Genomic DNA, 25,163 nt, shown 5'->3' on the forward strand with positions numbered 1-25,163 from the left:
AACCCCTGTTAATTAAATAATGTTACCTTACTATTTTTTCTGTCCTGTGACTGCATAGTTGACTAGGATTAGGTAGTACTATTACATCACACAAAAAATGTGATTCCTCAAAGACTATGGGTAGAAAAAAAAACTGATTACATCTCAGATTTCTACCTCCAGTGCCACTTTTTCCAAAACTGAAATTCCCTGTACCCACAAAATATGGGAGGATTGAAATACTTGAGGTGCTATGGCTCCTAACCTCAAGTATACCCCCCTCTTTATACCTAAAGCCATTGCCGTTTATTACTGCACAGTAACAGTTTCACAGTGATGACCAGAAATTAGCCATATGTTTTCCTATTCTGTTACGCCTTCTTTCTTTTTTTTAATATAATTTTTATTGAAGAACGTTTTGACAAGATAAAAACAATACTAACATTAGAAAAGAAACAAAAGAATAGTGAATAAATAAGAAGGAACATGGGAAAAGGAAAAGAAAGAAAAAAAGAAAAAGAAAAGAAAAGAAAAGATTATAAAGAAGCAGCTTCCAATTTTTTTGACGGTGGCTATACTTGCATTTTTATTTTACCCCCTCTTTCTTAGGTTACATCATTATTTCCTTCTATCCATAAGCCTAACCTCCTATCTCCAAACATTGAGGAAAGCTGGAATAAAGTTAAATTAATTCACTGGTCAAAATGTGAGGGTTTTTTTTAACTGAAAAAGAGGACGAGGAGGAGAAGGAGGAACTTTGCTTTTTTTTCTGCTTCCACCTTTTCTATTACTGCTGGTAGACTGCTTACAAATATTATCCAATCTCTCTCAGCAGAGCATAAGACTATTCTCTCAAGATCACATCTACCTCAAACAGACTGTGGTGATATATTTCTTTATACAGGTTAAAATCTCATATGTATTACTCCTTTATTTTAGACTCTTGGGCATTTTGCAGAGCTTAATAACTGTGGCTTTTTTTTCTTTTTCCTTCCAGTTTTTAAGCTTCTCAACCAATAATAAAACCTCTCTAAAATGACTTCAGATTTGTTGTTGTTGTGTGGTGTGGGATGCTGTATTCCCTGAATTGGTCCTAACCTCCAGCATGAATGTACATTTTCTACTATTTGGAAATTATTTTTATTATTAAATATTTACACACACACACACACACACACACACACACATATATATATATATATATATATATATATATATATAATAAACTGTCCAATAGCAGAAACTCGATCATTAGAATATATGCATTGTCCTGATTGTTTGAAAGAAATAAGCACAATGCTGTTATATAAGTAATTAACAGGTGTAGGCAGGGCCAGCTCTAGGTTAAGGCCAAATAGGCACTGGCCTCAGGGCACTAAATTTTAAGGAGCACCAAAATTGAAAAGACTTCTGAAAAACACAATAAAAAAGGGAAAACCAGTAATAGCGCACTCCGTGAGCCAGCATGCCCGCTCATGGGTTAAATATAATTTTGCCTTGTAAATAGGGTGAAAATGTCTGAGGAAAAAAAAAAAATGTCCAGGGCTGAAAATCCTAAGTGTAAATCTCAAAAACTCGAAGAAAAAAGAAACAAGAGGGTGCCTTTTCAAAATGTCTCTCTTTTTTTTATATCTTTATTAAATTTATAAAAAGATAAAAACTAATAATTAGAATGAAAAGAGAAGAAAAAAGACAAGTAAGAAAAGAACAAAGCTAAAGGTACAGGAAAAAAAGGAAAAAAAAGAAATATAAAGAAATGATTTCTGATTTTCTTTTACAGCCTATATGTTATAAGTATAAATGTAAATTAACCTCTTAGAGGGACGCGGTGGTGCAGTGGCTTAATGACGCTGAAAGTTGCCGGCCAGAAATGGTCAACACTTCAGTGGTTCGAGCCCAGCTCCATGCAGCAGAGTGAGCTCCTACTTCCTCCCCAGCTCCTGCCAACCCAGGAGCTCGAAAACTCATGTGAGTAGATAAATGGGTACTCTCACCCTGGTGGGAGGAAAAATGCTGGCGGCGCCTTGCAAAGGAGACAGGAGCAGTTGCCGGTAGTGCGGAAGCCCCCCCCCCCCGAAAAAGGCGCGAAGCAATGGAAACCCCACCTCCTGCGCTCACCAGCTGGGCTCTGCTCTAGGAAGGAGGCAGTGGCAAACCACTTCTGAAACACCTTGCCTTGAAAACTGCAGGGACTCGTCCAGGCAGTTGCCGCAGAATCGGTAACAATTGAGTGTGGATAAATACATAAATTAACCTCTTACTCTATGGTTACACCATTGCTTATATATTTTTTTCTATAATCTGCTTTGTTTTTCTAATCATCAAATGCATACTTCATAATTTGATTTTTTTCTGTTTCATGCAAAAAGTCAATAAGGGGATTCCAATCTGCATTAAACTTAGACAATGTCTTATCTCTATTTAAAACTGTCAATTTGGCCATCTCAGCAAGTTCCATCTTCTTTACCATTCATTCCTCCATTGTGGATAAAGTCAAATCTTTCCACCTATGTGCATATAATAATATGGCTGCAATTGACATATACAAAAAGCCTGTTTGAAATTTCTAACAAAATTGGAAGATAAGCCAAACCATAGAGAGTGTCATAATATGACTTTGTCTAAAGCACTAAAATATCCTGGATGTAGGAATTTCAATGCATCCAGTAATAAATACAGTATACTAGTTGTTAGCCTTACAAGGTAGACCAAACAGGAAACACCACCAGATGTTCTACTAAGTTCTACTTTCTTGTAAAGTTACATTAACAGAATCTTGCAAGTCTGAAAGTACTTCTCTCCCCTTATCCCCTTTATAGCCCCAAAATTAGGGAGGGTCTCTTCTGAGCCTCCTGCCCTCCCCACATTCCTGCTGAGGGCTAAGCTGCCTTTTATCTGACCGTTCCCTTGGTTGTGTCCTGTTGTACTATCTCCCAAAGTTATCCCCATATAGCATTATGCTAGTTCAGCAATATTTACCTCTCCCTATATGAGGTCTAGGGGATTTATTTCAGCTGGATTGTCTCCACAATCACTGGCTTTTTCCTGTCTGGGAAGAGGAAGAAATTATGGATAGGCCATAAAGTACATAGCCTAGAGCCAAAGATTTCCTATGTCTGCTCTCTACAAATGTAACAACTGCTAAAACACAAGTTGCTCAGGGATCTGATTTTCCATAGAATCTCCCAGCAAGATCCTTTTCAGTGTCTTTGCAACTTATTTTTAAATTAAACTCTAATCCAAATCTTCTACTGGGGTCTGGGTAAAGGGTGATTTCCCTCTCTTCAGGGATACCTAATAAGATAAATACCAAGTTACAGGGTATGAACAGTCCTGAAATTTACTATTTGTATTAGAGAAACAACAACCAGGCAGATATAGAGACAACATAACACAGGCACAAGAATAAGTTAAGGAACACTAAGTTCAATAAATGTACAATACTAACGTTTCTTGCCTTTCATCAGCTACCCTAATCTACTTAATCAGAGCAATTTTATTGAAATGCATTTATTTCTTTACTTCTTTAGTTAATTAGTTAGTTACAGTATTTATCTACCACCCTATTCTATAAGACTCCAGATAGAAAAATTAGCCCCAGGTATATAATGATTTCAAGGCTTAAGGCTCCTATTTTTGTCCTTAACCCATTCATCCACCACAAAAACAAAAGATGATGATGATAGACAGACAGACACACCACTTAATTAAGCTCTGGGGTCTACAACCAAGGTGCTAAAGCATCGTTTCTCAACCTTTGCAATTTTAAGATGTGTGGACTTCAACTCCCAGAATCCCCCAGCCAAGGCTGAGAAAACTGTGCTACAGGGCATATGCATCCCTGGTCTAGAAGATAGCAGTCCTAAAATTCAGCAGTCTTTTTAATTTGTGTGTTTGTGTGGTAACCTCCTTCACCACCCCCAACAAGAGAAATACCACCAAAAACAACTGAGGAGGTACTATTCATCTCACTGATATAACAAATCAAAGAAAAATGTTATTCAACGGATTCTGAGACTCAAATTAGGTTTGCTGGGCTAAAAAAACTGGTTGGATTTGATGTCATGCTTGTGTATCATTTTCTGGGGAAAAGGAAAAAGAAAACTTATTCACCTCTCTTGTTTTAGGAGCTCACTTAAAGCCTGTTCCAGGGGTAAACATTTTTTTTCTTGAAACTATCCAGCATCTCCTTGGTCTGCAGTTTTTACACAATGAATCCATATAAAATATTCAATATTTCTCAGCTGCGAACAAACACATCTGTCAATCTCAGTTTTTCTCCTTCCCCCAGCCTTAACTGTGACTTTAAAAACAAAAGAAAAGAAAAAACACCAGCTGATTAGCATTTCATGTGCAGTTTTCTGATGGATATGCAATGTTATCTAATATGCTGATTTTTGTAAGCCAGACTTTTATAATATAATGCTCATACATTCTCTCTAATATACATACCTTTGCCCAATATGAATTATGTGTATGGATTGTTTTGTTTGGAGAGTTCCATCCCGATGTTTTAAAAGGGCATATGTTGAAAAATAGTATCATTATAGCTTCCATATTGATTTGGGAAGTAGGAATTTTCCAAATCAATGATGGCTTCTCAAAATACAACAAGAACAACATTTTTCCACATTGATGTTTTCCTCCAGTCTCCTGCATACTAGTCAATTCATTTCAAAGAATCTCTTAAATTGTAAAAATGATCTGCCTTCCCATAAATATGTTGTTGGGTGGAAGTTTTAGTTGGACAGGAACTTAATAATTCCTTTCATATTCTTCATTTTAAAATGAACATGATGGGAATATAAGAGATGAATACTTTTTCTTATTGAAGTAACTGACTTTCTGACTGCTTACTTTGAACTTTCATTACACTTGAGCAGGCAACTAAATTCATGTTAAACTTTTAAAGTTTGAAAAGTAATTGGAGGAAAATCCTCTAATGATTGCCAAAACATTTAAATAGATTATAAAAGAGGTCACTGGAGTATTCCTCCAAGGCTTGGATATAGCCCTCAGAACCCAACCCATTGATATGAACTGTATTTTTATAGTAACAAAGTTCCTTCATAAGAAATGAAGCTGACGAGGTAAGTACCAGCAGTCTTCAGGCTAAAAAGAATTGCTTTGTTTATGTATAGCAGAATGGTCAATTATCCATTGACTTGAAAAGATAAGAGAAAAAAGAAAGACCTAGATGTAAAATTCTGGAGCAAAGACTTATACATGGGTTTTAACTCTTATGCAGTACTCCAGGCAGATCTTTTCTCTGTCTATGGCTTTTTTCTTTAATGCAATAAACTACTCTAGCCATCAGCTGAACAAGCCAGCTCTTGAATAAATATCTGGAAAACAGAGATTTTTAGCCATTCTTATGTGAAGGAACATTATTAAATATGTGAGATGCAATCATAATAACTGTCATAAATTTATTTTACTTTTATTTAACTTTAAATGAAATTAAATGAAATTAAAATAAGTTTTTGCATGCCCTTGCCCACTGTTGTCTGTTTTGAATGTGCCATGTCATTCCAGGCTGTTGATTCAATAAACATTTCTGGATTCCAAACACCCAGTTTTGACCAGTATTAAGGAAATTATGCTTTAATCTCATTGAAGTCAGAGACAAATGTATCTTTACTAATTTATATCACATTGATTTCAATGGTTCTAGAGTACAACTAGATTTTGCTGTAATCCACCATTCTTGTTTTCTGACATAAAAATGTAGTTTTTCTCTTGCAGAGACAACAGCTTCAGACATCCTGCACATTATCCATCATTATTTCATTGTCCATTTTTCCATTTTGTACCAAACACAGTGGAGCATTTCCCCCCCAAGGTTATTTCTCTTGCTAGTCAAACCATTGTCAGGTGCAGGTAATGTTAAGAATTCTATACATATAGATGGTTGACCAGAATCCAATAGCCATTAAATCTGCCTCATGAAGAAATATAGAAAGTTAAGTCAGGATCAAACATCTTCTAAAGTCATGAAAGGAAAATTTATGGCTAATGCTAAGGACATCTATTGTGCCTTTGATATTTCATCCAAAAGAGGAAATTGTGCATAGTTTGGGTGGTCTTCTAAACAATAAGGTTAGGAAACATTCTACACTAAATTTGAAGTAAGGGAAAAACAACTTGCTTTTTCCCATTCTATTCTTCTACACTGAGCCAAGCTTTCAAGAATTATAAGGAACATAAGAAGAACCCTGGTGGATCAGAAGAGTGACTCCTCCAGTACAGTACAGTATTCTTTGTCACAGAGTGGACAATCAGATACATCCAGGACACTCATAAAGATGGACAGATGGTCTCTAGTTTCTTTCTACAATGCTCCCTAGTTGCTGGTATTTAAGGGATGCAGCTTGTGATTTTGGAGGAATAAACAATAAATCTGTCTCAAGGCAACCAGAAATCACTTCAGCAAAGAACTTTGTGCCACTAAGAGTATGTTATTCACCTCACTGAGGTACTTTGCATTCCTCCATCTGAGTTATCTGATGCTTTAGATTTATATTATGTACATACAGAAGCCCCTTCTTGCTGTTGGAAGTATAAGAAGAAGCCCTTGCAGCAATGTGAACTGAAACAGTGTAGCAGCTTATCTTTGTGACATAGAAATGTTTGGTTGTATTGCTTCACACATTAGCTTCAAAGGGAAGTTAAATCAAAGCACTGTTGAAGAATAACACCCGTTTGAAGCTTTGCCATCAAGGATAGTAGTCAATCTTCTATTAATTTGTTCAGTCCCTCTGTAAAGTCTTCTAAATTGGTGGAGATCACTACAACTGAGGGTTATTGCTCTCAAGAATTATAAGGAACATAAGAAGAACCCTGGTGTTCAATACAATAACTAAATGTTGTGATAAGAAATTCATTCTTCTTGAATCTCAGTCTTCTTGAGTTCCAGTGAATGATTTAAAATTCTAAAACTGAAAGAAGGAGAAAAATATCTCTAATTTTTTCATACTATGCATGATTTCTCAATCATGCCTCCCTTAGGGTTTTTATTATGGGTATCCTGAACATTCTTTGGTTAATGCTTCTCCACAAATAAATTGTGAGGAATAGAATGAAAGCAAAGAACTGAAGTTTCACATTGATAGAAATATGTTCAGGGAATATGTCTATATAGAAGATTATAAACAGATCAAGTATCTTGAAAATCATGCAGTAATTCCCAGCTTGGATTCATCAGATTACTTTTGAGCAGATACTGTAGCTTCCTTAAAATATTAGATGAATGATATAAATACAGTATAGTTTGATTTCAGCAAAAACAAATAAAGAAACATCATAAAGTTGGAAGGGGTCATTTAAGCCATCAAATCCAAACCCTTGCTTGGTGCAAGAATTCAGATTAAAGTATACCCCACACATCACCCTGCCATTTGAACACATCCAGTGAAAGGGACCCCACCAATTCTCTGAGTAATTTGTTCCTCTGTCAAGCCTCTATTATTGTTAGCAAGTTTTTTTTTTCCCTTTTATGTTCAATTTGAATTAGTTTTCCTGAATTTAAACCCATTATCCTATAGATGATTCTGTTTTGCACTCTGGATCTTCATCTTCTTCTGGGCTGCATCCTTTTCTCTAAATTGCTTCCACTTCTCTATCTGCATGAGACTACCATCAGTACAACTTTCTTCAATGTTCAGTGTGAGCCTGTAATTAAAAATATGGTTGAGTCTTGGGATAAGCTTTGAAAGCATACTTTTACTATGTGTTATTTCTTAACTACTCTGTAAAAAAATGCCCCCTCTCAAACTTCAGAGTTCGCTCACCCAAAACCATTTATTGTACTAAACTGCCAGTAAAATAAACAAGAAAACCAGAGAGCTGTTAAAACAAGCTGATGGGACAAACTCAGAGGTGGTAGGCATTAAAATCCATTTGAAAGTGTGACAGTTTCAAAGTATTTACCCATCTAGAAATCAATGAAGGGACTGATTCAGCCTCTCCTGGGACAAAATTCAACCAGTGGATTGTTACATTTGGAAAAGCTGGCTCCAGTTTTCTTGCCAAGCTTTCTCTCTTATTTTCAGGTGTATTTGAAGCCAGTCTTGTGAGGAATTAATCATGGGAGGAAATTGTTCTTCTCAATGTAAATATAGCTTTTTCACGCATTTTTAAAAATTCCTTTTCAGAAAGAACTGGATCAGATTACCTTCCAAGTAACCTGGATCTGACTCAACATTTTCAGGTTCTAGATTAGGCTATTAAATTGGACTGTCTGGTACTTTAGTAGAAAACACAGAGGCTTAGCTCCATGTAATTTATAGTGAACGTTAAGAATTGTATATATGGAAAGGATAATTTCTTGGTTTTCCCGCACCTTCTTCCTTACTTCACCCAGTGGCTGGGAATGTTTTGATGGCAGAAAGACTTGGGAATAGTGCTATATCAAGAGTCAGAATCATCCCAATAGCATTCAGTCCTGGAATATAAACAGGCTTTTGAGAGCTGCCAAGCTGACACATGTTTCTTGAGATAACCACCTAGTATATTCTGGTTAGAAGAAAATCCTTAAAAGTCCCTCTCCCAATTACTAAATCCTCTCAGTGCTCTTGCTGGATAAAATTCCATAAAAACATTGTGCAGGGAGTAGGGAGATACAATTATTCCTGTTTCAGCCATAGTATTACCATTTTTTTCCCTAAATTGACCAGTATCTTGACCTTACCACAGGAAACCTAGTTTGTTAATTGACTTTTAAGCTTATGAACCTCTGACAAATATAAAAGTCACTGTGGTGGGGTTAGTTTGTAATTGCAAATAACAAATAAAGTAACTCAGAGGTGGCTGAATAAGGGTCATATAACTGGGGGGTACTTTGGACAATAGGTTGTTTTATGTCTACTAAAACAGACTGGATTAGCAGTCTTGTTTTGAAATATATTTTGAAATATAAACCACACCATGCTAGGCAGTTTTGAAAGAGATTAATATGTACTGCAATATATAATAGAGAAATATAGCATCTCTGTGATACATCTGAATGTCAAAAAATGCATAATTTACAAAATTCATCTACTTTTTTCACATTTCCTCCCCAAATCACATGTACCTGAATGATAACATCTTTTGTAAAATTATATTCTCTTCAAAGTGGATTGCACATTCAGAGTAAGTAAAATATCTTGCAGCAATATTTCAAAACTAATATCATACTTGTCTTCTGCTTCAGTTTAACACTACTTACATTTTGCCTAGCACTTCCCACAGTCTGAAATATGTCACAGCCTTGGTTTGTTGTAATCTTTATAACAAGCTTATAATGTAAAAAACTGTTATTATCTTCATATTCTAGATCTTGGCCTTTTTGGATCTAAGTCCAAAAAGATTGGGTTTGTCGAAGAATCACGTGTGGATTTACAACAGGGGCAAGATCATGGATCTTTATACATATGGCTGCCATTGACAACACACCCATTCTCAGTTAGTTTCATATGTAATAGCTATGTTTCAAAGGAAGTTGCAAAAACAAATGCAGGCCTCCTACCCAGCACTTTGGTTTTACAATGAACTCTCTGCTTAAGTAGAAAATGTGGAGTCCTTGGAGTTCTCTGAGCTTGGTTCTTTTCTTGCAAACATTTCATTACCTGGCTAAGTAACATCTTCGATGATACCTAGCCGGGTAATGAAACATTTGCAAGAAAAGAACCAAGCTCAGAGAACTCCAAGGACTCCACAGTTCAACCCTGAGCTACACATATTTGCCTCTATTGGTAAGTAGAAAATATGTACCCTTACATAGTTGTCTACATTACTATACCAAGAACAATGTGATTCTGAACTGTAGCACAGAGTATGAAGCATAACCATGTGGCTATGGTTTCAAAACATCTTACAATATTTAAGTACAGTGGAACTAGAAAGAATCAGTCAGCATATGTTTGAAAAGCAGATCAGCTCTTCTTGTGGATCATTTCTACTATTAAACAAATTGCATATACATTCTAATCTGTCTGGTAGGCTTGTATTCTGGATATCCTGAAATATTTTATATTGTTCCTTTATTATTCAGTTGTTCAATACTCTCTAATGAGCACAGTCCAGCAGCTGATTTTTAGATTAGCTCATGTCATGAAGTAGAAAGAAAAAAAAGTTTCCCTTATATTCATGCGGTGTCTGAAATTGAGGATTTGCACTTTTTTTTTAAAGCAGGAGTATGACAGAGAGGACATTTGAACAAAAAAAAAGAAAAGAAAAGAAACATAATTTAAGTATATAAATAGAATAGAAGAATAGAATAGAAATACTCTGTCTGAAATGTTAAAATTAATGAGAACAAAGGAGTATTGAATCTTCCTAATTATTTTCATGAAGTTATGGCCTTTACCTTGCAAATCCAATCATTACAACTATCACATAATTCCTTAATAAACTCATTTACATCCTGAACATAAAATGAAGCTTCTCAAGGAAGGCTACTCTATATTCTTGCTTCCCTCTGTATCTCAAAACTCAAGAGCAAATATGCTCACTGTCAGCAGAAAATGGAGTTCAGCTTTAATATTGAATGTGCTGCACCTAAGGGCAAAAATATCCTTGTGTATAAATTTGGAAAAACTGAAATCCTCAGAATTTCATTTCTACTTAGGCATCTTTGTGAATATATATATTAAAAAAGACATTTGTTTCACCAATGCACCCCCCACAAGTTCTGCTACGCCACCTTATCATGGCAGAGATACTCCTGGGAGGGATGAGCAAAGAACATTAGAATAATATTCCCAGCAGGATTACCCAAGGCATGAAGGTCATTTCAGCTGCCCGGCTAAACAAGCAGGAATCTGTAATAGGCAGCAGTGATATAGGAAGATGCTAGACTTAGATGATCACTTTAATGGCAATGGCAAATGAATAATTTCATGCTGTACATGAGAAGGCAATGGTAAATCACTCCTGTATTTTACCCAGAAACCATGTAGATACAGTGGTGCTTAAAAGTTTGTGAACCTTTTTCAATTTTCAATATTTCTGCATAAATATGACCAAAAATGTCATCTGTTCTCCACACAAGTCCTAAAACTAGATAAGTCTTAAAACCCAATTTAGGACTAGATTAGTCCTAAAACCCAATTAAACAAGTGAGTCAAAACCTTATACTTGTTCATTTATTTATTGAGGAAAATGATCCAAAGCTACATATTTGTATGTGGCAAAAGTATATGAGAGAGCCAGTTTGGTGTAATTGTTAAGGCACCAAGCTAGAAATCAGGAGACCGGGAGTTCTAGTCCTGCCTCAAGCACAAAGCCAGCTGGGTGACCTTGAGCCAGTCACTTTCTCTCAGCCCTAGGAAGAGGCAATGGCAACCCACTTCTGAAATCTTGCCAAGCAGTCGCCAGGAGTCAACGCTGACTTGAAGGTGCCAAAAACAAACAAATGAACAAAAAGTACGAAGTATATGAAGCTTTAGGATTATCTGCTCATTTGAAGGGGAAATTAAAATCAGGTTTCTCAATCAATGGGATGATGATACATGCATTGTTCCTTGTCTCTAGTTTTCATGAATTTATAGGTGAGAAATAATTAGCAGTTCTTTTTCTTATGAAGCAAACTACTAGCCCATCTTCTAATGGGAGCCATCATTCTTTAATATTTGTTATTTTTTATATACATTCCTGCAACTTAAAAGATAGTAGAGTAATAGTAGTACAGAAATAAATAAAAGAACAGTTTGATGAAAATTACTAGGAGTTTGGCAGGAGAAGTAAAGAAGTTAAACCCTGGATGCAAAGGAACTGGGTCTGTAAAAAGAAGTTAGATTCAAAGGCAATAACAAATTACAGAGAGCAATAAAGGGCAAATGAAATGAGAGATAAAGTACACAATTTGAAGACAGTGAAAAGAAATTAAAATTAGGGATCTTTGGACATGGGAGAGTTGTCCCAAGGAGCAAACAGGCAATAAGGAAACTTGAAAGAGTTAGGAAACACATAAAAAGCTGTGGAGCTGATTGCAAGACAAAGATGCCAAGGGGAAGAAGGAATTGGAGCAGAAGTTTAGGCTAGAGCAATGACTTGGAAAAAAATAGAAAAATAAAGCTTAAATTGGAGCAGCCCAAGAAATACTGGAAAACAAAGTTTTAAGAGAGAGACTTATCATAAGACTCTTTATGAGTAAGCAAGAGGTAAGCAGGAGAAAGCACAAGGGATTTCTACCTACAGCCTATGGTCAGAGAAGGTTCCAGCCCCTGCACCTAACAGAAAATACAGATGTTTTGCAGGATGCAAAGGAGTAAGGAGGCTCATGGACAATAGAGGAGAGACAGGCTGGCAAATTTATTAGCAGTGTAGAAACGATATTCTTTCTACATACATGAGGCTGAAGCACATATTAAGTAGAGCAGGCAAAGTGAAGCTGCCAGCTGACCCTGGTAGGGAAGGAGTCAGATAATAAGCATGTTTTTGTCTTTTTCTTGGTATAAAGGGAGTCAATATATGGGTATAATAAAGGATGTTGTTTGTGTTAGAAGGCACTAGTATCAATAAAAAGGATAGGCTTGGAGCTTCCTTGGAAGATGCAGAAGGTAGAGGCACCAAGTCAGCTCACAGTAAGGTCACCCCATGTTGTTATCAGATTCTACATTCCTGCTGTAAAGAACATGCTATAATTTGCACTGCCTTTGTAAGTCTTACGTATTGTTTCAGAGGATATATAACCTGTAACCTTGTGGGCTTTGGGTCTTCTGTGTTCCTTTGACAAGGAGCCCAGTGATCACTACAGTCATGCATGCCAACAAAATATACTTTGTTGCATCCATCTCCAAATGCTTTGGTTCTTATTTTTCTAACAGCAAGGAAAGCATACAGTAACTCAGTCTGTGAGGATTGAGAAGCCAACTAAATTTGGCAGTTGAGAGAGATCCAAATAGGAGAAAGCTGAACAGAGAGAAAGATGGTATATGCCCCAAATTCTGTCTTGGGCATTTTGCAAAGAAGGGGAAGGGGGAGAGAGAAGATATTGTTTAAATATCTATTGTTTCCTTAATATATATGATTTTGATTTAGCTCATTTAACAGATGTGAAAGAGAATGATAGTTTGCCAGGTTCTCAGCAAGTGCTTCCTGAATACCCATTGAGTTCAATGCTATAGTATTGTTTAAAGTTTCTTTTAAAAAATAACTTGTACCCCAGATTGTTTTTGTTTATTGCAAGAAATTAAGTTGGTCTCATTGGTTCCCAATGAAACATTTGATAATTTATATTGGAGCTTGGTTGGATCAACAACTTGAACCCCAAACAGTTTCTGTGTTAGTAAAAGCGGCACATTTCTAAGGTAACCAACACCTCAGTTCCATGGATGTCATACAAATCTCCTAAAAACATGGAACAAGGCAATATAAACATCAAGCAATAAAAAGACAATGTTATACTGAAACTAAGAGAATAACATCATAGTGCAAACATTAACCGTAACACTGGTTCTTAAAATGCCTGAAAGATCTTCACCTTGCACAAGAAATAACAACAACAGCAGCAACAACAGCAATATAGACCCCAGATTATCCTCTCTGGGAAGGGAATTCCACAAAAAGGAAACCACTGCTGAGGAAGTATTTCTTCTGGTAACTACTGTAAGTCTCTTACCTATGGTTACCAGAAGACAGCTGAAAAATTTTAGACAACTTTGCAAGATACCAGTAAAGAAAAACAGAGAACTCTAATGTTACACACTGATATAATACAACTATATAAACCATTTCCAGTTAACCCTGTTTTGAACTAAGTGAAGTTCCTGAAACATTTTCCAAAGCGGCCTCATCTATAATCACAGTAATCCAAGTAGGAGTTACCACAGCATAAATAACTGTTGTTAGGTGGAATCTTGGCTGGTAATATGAGCCTAAACTGATTAAAAAAAAAAAAAAACATTCTGGGAAAAATAAAGATAGATTTAGATGTTCTCTTCTTTAGATCATTGACTGATGCCCAACAACCTGATACTGTGAATGACTGTCTCTACAATTATCTCCTTCCTCTGTGTCCCTGACAGTGAAGGATACAGTAGCACTATAGAAAAGATGGCAGGCCGTAAGACTTGGTTTAGGCTTTTCCAATTTGGGTGCCCTTTACATCTAAGAACTTCCAAAATGCCTTGCTTCCATGGCCATTGCTGAGAATTCTGGGAGATAAAGTCCATACGCACTGATAAGTTGCATTCAACTTGGTGAAACATGAGTTGCAACAGCTGGGGCTGGGCAAAGAGTTAAGGAACAGTTAGTAATGCCGTGTCACTGCTATTAGTGTGGCTGATTTTTGTGGCCCTTTTTATGTTTTTCAGGATGGGGACAAGGAGTAAGGGCAAAATAGATGCCTTGACCCTTATTGTCCTTTAACACCAACTTGAGATTAAAACAATCACAATGATTTAGTTGCTGCTGTTTTAAGAAAGAAAAAAAGAGATGAAATGAACCAAGGTTATTAATTTGCAAGCCCTTTTTGCAAAAGCCAATTTCAAAATGCAAAACATTTTAGCTCTACTTATCATGAGCAGCTTCTGCAAACTGCATGTGGTCCGTGAGTTGCCCATCTCTAAATCTAAACTCTTCTCCAGGATATGTTTCTTTCTCTTTTTGTCTCTGTAAGGAAAGGAGTCCAAATGAAAAGGACAACACATCTACTCTTTTATTTACCGTTTAACTTCCCTTTCCCTTGCCTGCCCTTTAATCAATCACCTCCTTGCTGTCAGAAACATAAGGGGCCCAGCCAGCAACACTCATAGTGGTTAGTGTGATCAGGCTGATTAACCTAAAAGTCTCTGTAAAGAATGGTTTCCCTTTTAACTGTTGACAACCATCAGTGACTGGAAAGAGAAATACAGGGTTCATGTAGAATTTGAAATATGTAAGCATTGGTTAAGCTCAAAGTTGGAAGCATGTCACCTGTCTGTCTATAAAGAATAAACTCTATATTTTTCCATTCATAGGGCTGTAATCATTTATATCATATCTCCTGGCCAACCAAGCGTGGGAGAAAAAAGCTCTTTGAAATGAATGACAAGCAGATGGCATATCATTTTCCAAACCAGAGATTTTTGGGTACTGTTTGTAACACCCTGAATAGCAACAGTGTGACTTTTTTATTATTATTATTTATAGTATAGAGAATGAGCTTGCTATCATTTTTAATGCTCATAGGTTTATTGAAGTTGGAACACATAAATTCCATGGGCTTCACATTTACATTCCTGTTTCTGTTATAAATATTACAGCTATATTCTGCTGTTTTTTTAGTTTTTATTCAGCCTCTAAAACCAATGGAAACTCTAGAGGTTTTGTAGCTGTCCTGACATATGTTGCCACCACTCAGTTCTAATGTCAGAACATGGATACTTTTCATGGATAGATTTCTTTTTGAGATGCCCTTCATTGCATATATAGCTTTGCTACATGTTTGGTGCTTTTCTCTTCTGTGGTTACTTGAATATACTAGAACCTGAATTAATTCCAGTCCAAATTACAACTATAATCTGGGAGAGGGCATTTAACTTTAAATATATGATCTTTATTGGATCTGTGTACATGGGCTATTTTGCTAAACCTTCCATGACTCTGGTCCATTCTGCAATCTGATGAACTCCAGTTGTGTTTAGATTTCAGCTCCCCGAACACCTAACCAGTAAGACCATGGCTGTACACATATTGAAGGAATGTTGATTTCTCTATAAAATCTAAACTTGAAAAGTCAGATTAAAGTCTCATTTGAGTCAAGCTTGACTCCTGGTGACTACATAACCATGTCATTTTCTTGGCAACCATATGTGAGATATTTGTCATTGCCTTATTCTGGAATTGTTTTTAATTCCCATTCTAGCCCATAGCCTTGGAATTTACTGATATTTTCTCATCCCAGTATTAAACAATCTGATCCCTGGCTTTTTTGATTGTTGGGGGCGGGGGGGCATTGTTCTGAGATAGCCATTCCTGTAAGCATCAAAAATGATAACAGTATTACAGAATAATAGAAAGTAAATGAGACACTATCATAAGAACATAAGCAGATAAACAGAACATAAGAACATAAGCAGTGTCCTACTGGACTGGACCCCTGGTCTGTCTAGTCCAGCAGTTTGAACAAATCTCCACTGTCTTCTCTATGACAGCTGAAGACAATGATCTCTTCTTTCTATAATATTCTCTTCTCCAAGGCAAAAATACTCAACACCTCCCACCATACCAATTCCCTACCTAAAATGCAGAGCCCAGAGTTGGATTCTGCAAACTCTTGTGTAGTCTGACCATCAAAGAAAAGACAGGAATAATGCTTTTCCCCCATAATTCTGATACTAGTCTTCTATTGATAGAGATTAGGATTTTAATGTATTTATTTTGCTCATATTCAACTTGTGAACCACAAATATATCTAGATTCTTTTTGCATATACTGCTGTCCAGTATGGTCTCCCCCATCTTAGATTCATGCTTTTGATTTTTCTTAGCCAAATGAAGGATTTTGCATTTTTGCTTGTTGAAATGTATCTTGCTTTTTTCCCCCATCATTCCATCTTGTTAAGATCTTCCTGAATCTTGATACTATCTACAAATGTTTGCTGTCCCCACTTTTTATTATCCACAAATTTGATAATTATATTTTCTAACCCATCATCCAAGTTCCTCATATATATGTCAAAGTGTATAGTAGACCACTCAACATATTTTTTCAGTGTGACACAGTACCACTGATGTACACTTGTTGGGTAAGATTGTTCAACCATTTCTATATCCATATAAAGGAAGAATAATCTAGCGTACCTTTTGCCATATTTTTCATTAGGTTTTCATGGGGAAAATGGGAGGTAGAAGAAGAATTTGTGAGTAGAACTAATCCTATATTATCTGTCACGTTCACTATTGTATACCTAGTTGATAAACAGAGATGGATAAACCAATCTACATCCAATTCACCTTAAATTTACATATAGTAATCAAAAGTAAGTTCCATCCCATAGCTGCATCAATCTACTCTTCAAAAATGAAGAGCTGGTGGAGAGGAAAGTGGCAGGAGGTTTCCAAGGGCTTCATGTACATGTTTAAATAATACCTATACATTCTGGATCTTGTCCCAACACATCTGGAGGACATCAGGTTCATAACCCAATACATGTTCAGTTCCTAACATTCAACAGATGCTGAAGAGTATGGAATATCAGGATTGAAATGAAATTCAACTGCACATCTAGGTGGTATCTGTAGAAGTAGATCTGGTTGGTACCTGCTTCTTCATCTTTTAATGAACAAAGAGATTGTTCTTTGCCTTAGGAAGCAGTGGATCTTGGAGTGGGTTGGACACAAATACTTTTTCTTGGGAAATGCCAGTTCATAAGGTTTCTGCCTTTGGTCTGCTATATAATACTTTCAGAAATCTTAAATTTAATGATGATTCTTTGATTGATTACAATAGCAAATTACCTTTGAGAGAGTTCCCATACTTAAATGTCACCAATGAAATTAGCAGTAGGTTGCCCAGAGTTTGTAAAATGGAGTAATATTATATGGCATGTTTCTTAGGTGCTTTAATAAAAATGGATCTGGAAGAAGGTAAGCAAACTATTATGTGATCTGTAGTAACAGGTTCCCTCTGGACCTTATTGACTGTACATATGTTATGCAGTATATTTTTCCAGTTCAATATGCTTTGAATTGAATCTATATTATTCAGTATACTTTCTCTCATAGACAGGAAATGGTATTTTGGCTTAATAAGGTTTAGAAGAATGTGGCTATTAAGCTAGTATGCTTAAGGTATTTTTTATCTAATGTATGAAATATCTACTACACTTCACTAAAAAAGGAAAGAAACAAACTAGTAAAGATGACAATTGGGCTTAATTCTGGTAGGCACCTGCTTAGATGGGTGCCTACCAGAATTTTGAAGGTTATGAAGGTTATGAAGGTTATGGGTTATGAAGGTTAGGTTCAACCATTGTATCATGATAGCAGAATGTTGTCTTATGAAGGTTATGGGTTATGAAGGTTAGGTTCAACCATTGTATCATGATAGCAGAATGTTGTCTTATGAAGGTTATGGGTTATGAAGGTTAGGTTCAACCATTGTATCATAATAGCAGAATGTTGTCTGAAACATGGGAATTTTTTTAACAAGATAACATATTGATTAGTGTACCAATTTTAATTTTATCCAAGCCACATGCAGCATTCCTTGTTAACAATAAAAATAGAACAGGTTAATTTGAGCATATTTTGTGCCATGTACACAACCAAAACCTAGTTTTATCCCAAGGACACTGATGCAATCACATGCAAGCTGAGATCTCTACCTTGTAAATCAACCTACTACCGCCTGCATCCCACCAACTAGGAGGTATTTGCAGTGTACTGAGACACATAACTGTATTTCTTTTCCTTTTCCTTTTCTCCTATCTTTACATTATTAGGTTTACTATTTCTATTCTGAAAGGGAATAACATAAGCATGCATTTGTGTGCTCTGCTTTTGTATTTGGAGTTCAGGTAATTCCTTTTTATACCCGTCCACTTGAACCATTGGTATTTTGTGTTGCATATAGTAGTTGAGACTGTAAAAAGCTATCATCAAAAACACTTGGAAATAAGTGTAGTTTGCCATTCATAGTCAAGATTAGGTTGCACTTACTTAAGGTAATCATGTGAATCTCCTAATCCTTAAAGCTGATTTGTGAATGTGCTGAAAGTATTTCACTGACATTGCTCTCATTCAGATACTCAACTAACATTATCTTATTTGCTACATGATCTCTGACTAGGAGGCATTCCTCTTTTGAGTGGGATAAGTGTGGGATAAGGCAGCAGTTGTTGTTGTTGTTTAGTCGTTAAGTCGTGCCCGACTCTTCGTGACCCCATGAACCATATTGCGCCAGGCCTTCCTGTCCTTCACTGCCTCCCTGAGTTTGCTCAGTTTCATGCTCAAAGGCAGCAGTGGTGGGTGGGAAATGAAACCATCATTTCAAAATGTGATTTTAAAAACTGAGTAATAATAACTATTCACTCAATCAAAGGCTGTTGGGAATTCACTCAGAAACTATTTCTTGCATTAATAATTGAAATGAGGGAGTAAAACTACTTATCCAAATAAAAGATGATTTCCCCCCCCAAATAATTAACTTTGAATTGGAGTGAGCTCATCATACATTGTCTGCGTGTGTGTGCACACACGCATATTTGAGTTAGGGTTGACTCCTGGCGACTGCTTGGATAAGTCCCTGCATTTTTCTTGGTAAGACTTCAGAAGTGGTTTGCCATTGCATCCTTCCTATGGTTGAGAGAGGGTGACTGGCCCAAGGTCACCCAGCTGGCTTTGTGACTCAGGTGGGACTAGAACTCATGAACACCTTAACCACTACACCAAACTGGCTCTCCATATAGTCAACGATAATATGTTAATAGAAAAGTCCTAGTGGAAAGAGACCAAGTGACTTCAAAGGAATCCTGAAAAGGGGAAAAACAAGTACTCTACCCATGTAATCCTCTTGTCATCTTCCACATGTAGAGGATGAGTGTCTGCTTTGGAAATCCTGTATCTGCAGAGACTCTCCATACAATTAAGGACTCTAGAAAGTCAGGACTGTCCCTTAAATATAGTTAATCAGTAATTATGATGATGCTGAAGATGATGGTGATGATGATGATGTTTGTACTCTATTCTTTATTGAAGTATGGCTTCTGTAGAGGACATATACTGTACGTTGATATGGACACTCTATACAACTATTTCACATGCATATCTTTTTTTTTTCCCATTGTGTGTATGGATGGGAAAATGATCAGCCTATTCCAAAACAGAGGAATCAAGCCCAGTGTGTGTGTGTCAGATCCAGCCCTTTGTTATATCCTAGGCCTTTTCCTTATGTGTTTTTGAATCCTAGATTCCTAGCCATTTTTTCCCTAAATGTGAAGTTTGATATCTGCTCCATGTTTACACAGTGGTTCTGCCATGTCTTATTTCCCACCTCATTAACTTTAGCTCTTGCACAGTGAGATTTGGCAACCCTAGTTAACAGTCTATAATAGTGGGCAGTGTACAGAATTATTTTATTTGTGTTTATAATCTGTTATATTAAAATCTATTTTCAGACTTCCAGCTCCAGCTGAACAGAATACTAAATCCACAGTGTGCCTGCTTCATAATGGGGTCAGATATCAGTTGCAAAAGCCATAGGAGGACAAGAAATCTTGAGCCGTGTCTGCCTGAGCATCCACAACATGGAGATTGAAAAGAAAGATGTCTCTAGGTAACCCATAGCCACATTAGAGATTATTATGGATGCTGTTTTTAATAACACAGGAGCTGATAATTAATCAGTCCTCCTGAACTAAGTATAAGCTCTAAATTATTATGAGTTCATAAATGTTCACAAATATGGAACATTTAATAGGACCAATCCATAAATATTCCAGATTCTTCTTAAAACATGTTACTGTAGGTATGATGTGTATGTATAGCATAAATTGCTTCCCTTGATGTTATTATACCAATTACTAGCATCAGATTTTCCAATATGAAAGTATTTTTTTAAAAAAGAATGGAGCTTCTTTTACAATGACATTCTGTGACATGGCTTGGCAGAAACTTGCAGAGCTGACATTGTGAGGCCAAGTTCAAATATGCTTCTGTCTTTCAGACTATTTCCTTGACTTCCTTCATTGAAGAGGCCAAATAGAAAGCTTATACAACTTTACCACTTCTAGACTAGATGCTCTTACATCAGTTCAAGGAGGATTGACATGTGGAATCAAGAGTTCAAAACTCAGGACCTTTTGTGCATTAGAAACTGAAAGGTGAATGCCCATATTGAAAAACCTTGGACTTTGAATGCTGCTGATTAAATTACACTTTGCTCAGACAAGAGATCAAGGACGGGGTATATAAATAGATGTATTTCTTCATTGCCTGTTCCCTGGAGACATCAGATAAGTTGGGTAAAGAGTCTTAGTCTTTATTAACTTATATCAGGAATCTACAACAAGGCAAAAAAGAATACAACTAGTCAACCTTATCTGGTATGTGATAGTTCATGTCTCCATCAAGATCGTGGGTGTGCATCTTTTTGATGGCTAAGGGCCACAGTTGACCTTTGAATTGTGTGCTGGGGTATGTACTCTGAAAAGGAAGTGAGTCAGGGCACGCCCTTAAATTTTATTTCATTTATTTGATTTCAGTCACAATCAATCAATTAGTTAATCAAGTATAGGGAAATACGTTACTTCTCTAGTATGTAATAAATTTCCCCTTCTGCCACCTTCAAGCATTACAATTTAACAGAAATTTTTGGAGAAGCAATTCTGGGCTTTAGACTGTTTGACCCTGATGTATGTGAGACCATCCTGCTCAAAGCACAAAATCAACTAGCACAAAATCAACATGAAGGGTACCGAGGGCCCCACATTTGCTTTAGATCATTTCACTGATCAGAAAGCTGCATGGTCTGAAAGCTGTTTTATTTCCCCCTAAAGATAAAGAAATTGCCCTATTATTTATCCACATCAGTGTTCTATTCTTTTGCTCATAGGTTTGTTCGATACAATTTGCATAATAGTTATCAAATTATGATGGGAGGGGACCAGGAGGAAGAAAAGCATTAAGATTAATTATGTTGGAAGTAGAATTAATTAATGCAATGTTAATGGCTATGTGATTCTGTCATTTTAGTTTCTTACCAGATTTTTCATTAAATCAACAGCAAGTACTTCAGTCCCATATTTACATCAGTTTATGTATCTGTCTTTTCAAAAACCACCTGAACAATGACTGCATTGTTGTTTTTAATGCATGTTTTTGTATGTACTTCTTTTTAGATGCATACTTTTTTGCAAGAAAATTCTCTTCTCCTCCAGAATCAGTTAGATTGGGTGGTATATATGTCCTATCCATGAAATAAAATACATTATTTATTCCTATCACAATGTCCCTGAAATAATGTGCCATCATGCAGCAATGAGAAATTGTGTTAAATAGCTGCATTCCCTCTCTACTATTTTGTTTGAATTTATGTTTCATGATATTAAAATACTGATCCAGGAAATAAAAGTGAAATGATTTTTTTGGTGATTCCTACTGAAAGGCCCAGAAAGAACCATTTGATATCAGCATCCTTGAAACCATCACTCCTCCAAAGAGCAGACCACTGACACATATACATGTAAGACAGCAGAGTGTATAAAAAGGTTCATCCCTGATTATAAATGTCATTTAATTTAAAAGAAAGAAAATGCAGAGACAAATAACTGAGACACAACTAGCAAATAAATAAACAGATCATTTTTAAAGTCTGGAAAGATAGAAGTCTTGGGTTTTAATTCATATCAATTTAATCATCTATTATAAAAAAGCATAACAGAAAATAAGAAGGTGCAAGTCTTCAGAGCAGGCAGTGATCGATGCTTTCTTAAGCCATATGCTATGGGTCCCTGAACATTTATTTAGCCTAATGACTTGTTCTGAAATACATTGTTACAGACTATCAGCTTTGGAGATTGTGTATGCCAGACTAGTAGAAGGCATCTGTTTCACCTTGTGGACCCACTAGGTCGATTTTGATGAGGTAATTCATACTGCCACCATTATCTTAACAGGGAAAAAAGTCATTTGGTGGAGGAATGTTATTAGGTCTTTCTGCCTCAAACACAAACACACACACACAGAGAGAGACATTCATAGCTTGCATAAATGTGTGCCCTCTTTAAAACCCATCATGCCATTAAATTTAATCCAGTCAAAATAATTAGCAAAAATTCGTTAAATAGCACACATTTAATTTGCTATGATAAATAGCATCTTGTATGCTCTATAAGAAGTGTTCTGTAATAATTTAAATGCTGTCATGAAGTCTTTGCAGTGGTTAGCCAGGTTTTCTGAAAGATTTGATTTTAAAAATTTCCTGGATTCAGCATATAGTAATCGGAATAATAAGCAGTGAGTTATCTATATATGATAATGGCACTGAAAGACACATTTTTGCTTATGCTGTGAAATGTCTAATCTCTCTTCAATATATGCAGATAGAATTCCTTGAATTTCAAAAAAGAGGACATTCTGGAAGGGGGTTGTTTTATCTAATGCACAGTGTGTAGTAGGGGTATCAAAAGTATTTATTTACACTTTCCTCCTCCAACGTGTGTTCTGCGGGTCAATTCCTAAAAAAAATGGATTCATGGTACAAGACTGTGCCACCAAGGGGGAAGTTTTCCCAACTCTAATCAAATACAGAAAAGAGGCAGATTAAAAAGAATAAATAACTTCTCTCCTCTTGCAACAACTAAAGAAGGAGGCTATATAGGGAGCCACATCTGTCCACATGCTTCTATTCTTCCAGACGTGGCACATTTCTAGCCACTATAACTACTGCAAACCCACAAAATATGTTGTTCCATAGTCCTCTCAAGGTAGCAGAGGAGTCACTACAGGTCAAACAATTTGCAAGTGGAGGGTAATTGTCTCCCTTTTTGCTTTCCACAGCAGAGTTGCCCCCTCGTTGCTCGGAAATAATTTCTGTCCCATGGTTGTAGAACTTCAATTTAAATCTAATGGCATGGAACCAACTCCCAGCTAAGCCTGCATGGGTTTGCAGATTACCCTTTTCAAAAAAGCTGCTAGACATCTGAGGTCCTTATTTCTTCACCCTCTTACCTCCCTAATGCTCTAGAGACCCATAAAACAAAGAGCTCAGGCATAGAATTAGAAAATCTACTCTTTGAGTTTCTGTTCCCCAACCCTCTGAAAAGCTTAAAAAAAAAAAAAGTATATTTGGCTGCAACTATTACCTCTGCTGAGGAAGTAGTGACTGAGAAAGAGGTGAGGCTGGCACAGGCTGGACTCTTCTCTTATGAATTTCTTTGGCTTAAAGTTGTGGCCTTCTTCATGCCAGGAAAGATAAGACTTGCTCAAAATCAGCGGAGCAGAGAAACTATAGGCCAGTCCAACCCTCTATGCTGTGATGTATCCAATCAGGGAAGCCAGAAGATGAGTTTCTCTGCTGCCTGCCACAGCCACAGCCACAGCCACAGCCACAGCCACAGCCACAGCCACTCTGCTGTCTCAGAGCCCATTCCAATCTCTTTTAAAATGAACAAGCAATTCTAGATATTTCAGCTATTTTTAGATTCCTCGCAGGAGGGGAGATTTGGAGTGTAAAAAGAGGATTTGTCCAGGATATCCTGCCTCTATGGTAACCCTAGAGAATGTCCTATGTAACTGGAAGAAGCTCATAGTTTGAGATATTTTTTCCTGATAATAATGTTTCCAATTTTAGCATATCACTAAAAGACGCGTCTAGCTCTAATCACTGATATTATTCTGAACATCACAACCCACTGGAACCATCCCCACAAGTTCCTGGAATTTCTACAGTTCTGCTTCTTAAGCCACAGTCTACCTTTTTCTTGGAGATTGTCAATCCACCAAACTTTTACTCAAAGAAAACATTTATTGGGATAAAATGCAGCAAATTCCTCCATTCCAAATGCACAGTCTATCTGTCCTTACAACAATGTGGCATCAAAGCTCAGCAAAAAATGAAAAGCCTAGAAACATTTTTTTTAAGTATGCAATCCTCCTAAATGTTTCAAAGCTGGCTTTGTTTATGGGGGGGAAACATCTCAGTAGCAGTTTAAATTTGACTAACTAATACAGAATGCAGCAAAATACTTTAACATTAGACATAGTGAAGGATATTTATGAACAATGGACCCAGAAATTAATTTTAAGAGTGTTTGCCACTATAGATAGACTGTGTTTAAAAGATGTTATGGAAGAAGAACAAGCTTTACCAGATAAGACTGAGACTGATCTGAAAGTGGATTTAAAAATAACAGGCTACAAGAATGATATGATATTGATGGTTCAACCTCCAACAGCAATAGTTTCTGGGTCCATTGTTCATAAATATCCTTCAATACATCTAATGTTAAAGTATTTTGCTGCATTCTGAATTAGTCAGTCAAATTTAAGTGTTCTTCTCCTTTAATTGTAATCTTTAGTTCCTTCTGGTTCCCTCTAGTGCCAACCTTCAAAGTCCCAACTTATCATATATATTTGTTTAAGAATTCAAAACAACAGCATTTTCCCATGGGAAGGATTCATATAATTAATTTCAAAAACTTATTTCAAATTCATCTGGACACTTAGTCCATTTGTAACTTTCCAGAATCAACATTCTAATCGTTTTGCTGTTTATCC

General features: G+C 36.4%; 1 long non-coding RNA gene across 1 annotated transcript in view; it reads left to right on the forward strand.

Moving 5' to 3' along the window:
* LOC148213551 (uncharacterized) overlaps nucleotides 1-22,131 on the forward strand; it is an 88,907-nt gene extending 66,776 nt beyond the window's left edge. Inside the window, exons 2-3 of the long non-coding RNA XR_015794408.1 lie at nucleotides 20,063-20,220; nucleotides 20,611-22,131. This is a non-coding gene — a long non-coding RNA (uncharacterized LOC148213551). The remainder of the gene's footprint in view (nucleotides 1-20,062; nucleotides 20,221-20,610) is intronic.
* Nucleotides 22,132-25,163: the final 3,032 nt, after the last annotated feature.

This window comes from Python bivittatus, unplaced genomic scaffold (assembly GCF_059951505.1).
Source record: "Python bivittatus isolate LINGU-HERP-01145 unplaced genomic scaffold, Pbiv_v1 ctg000980_np1212, whole genome shotgun sequence".
Lineage (NCBI taxonomy): Eukaryota > Metazoa > Chordata > Lepidosauria > Squamata > Pythonidae > Python > Python bivittatus.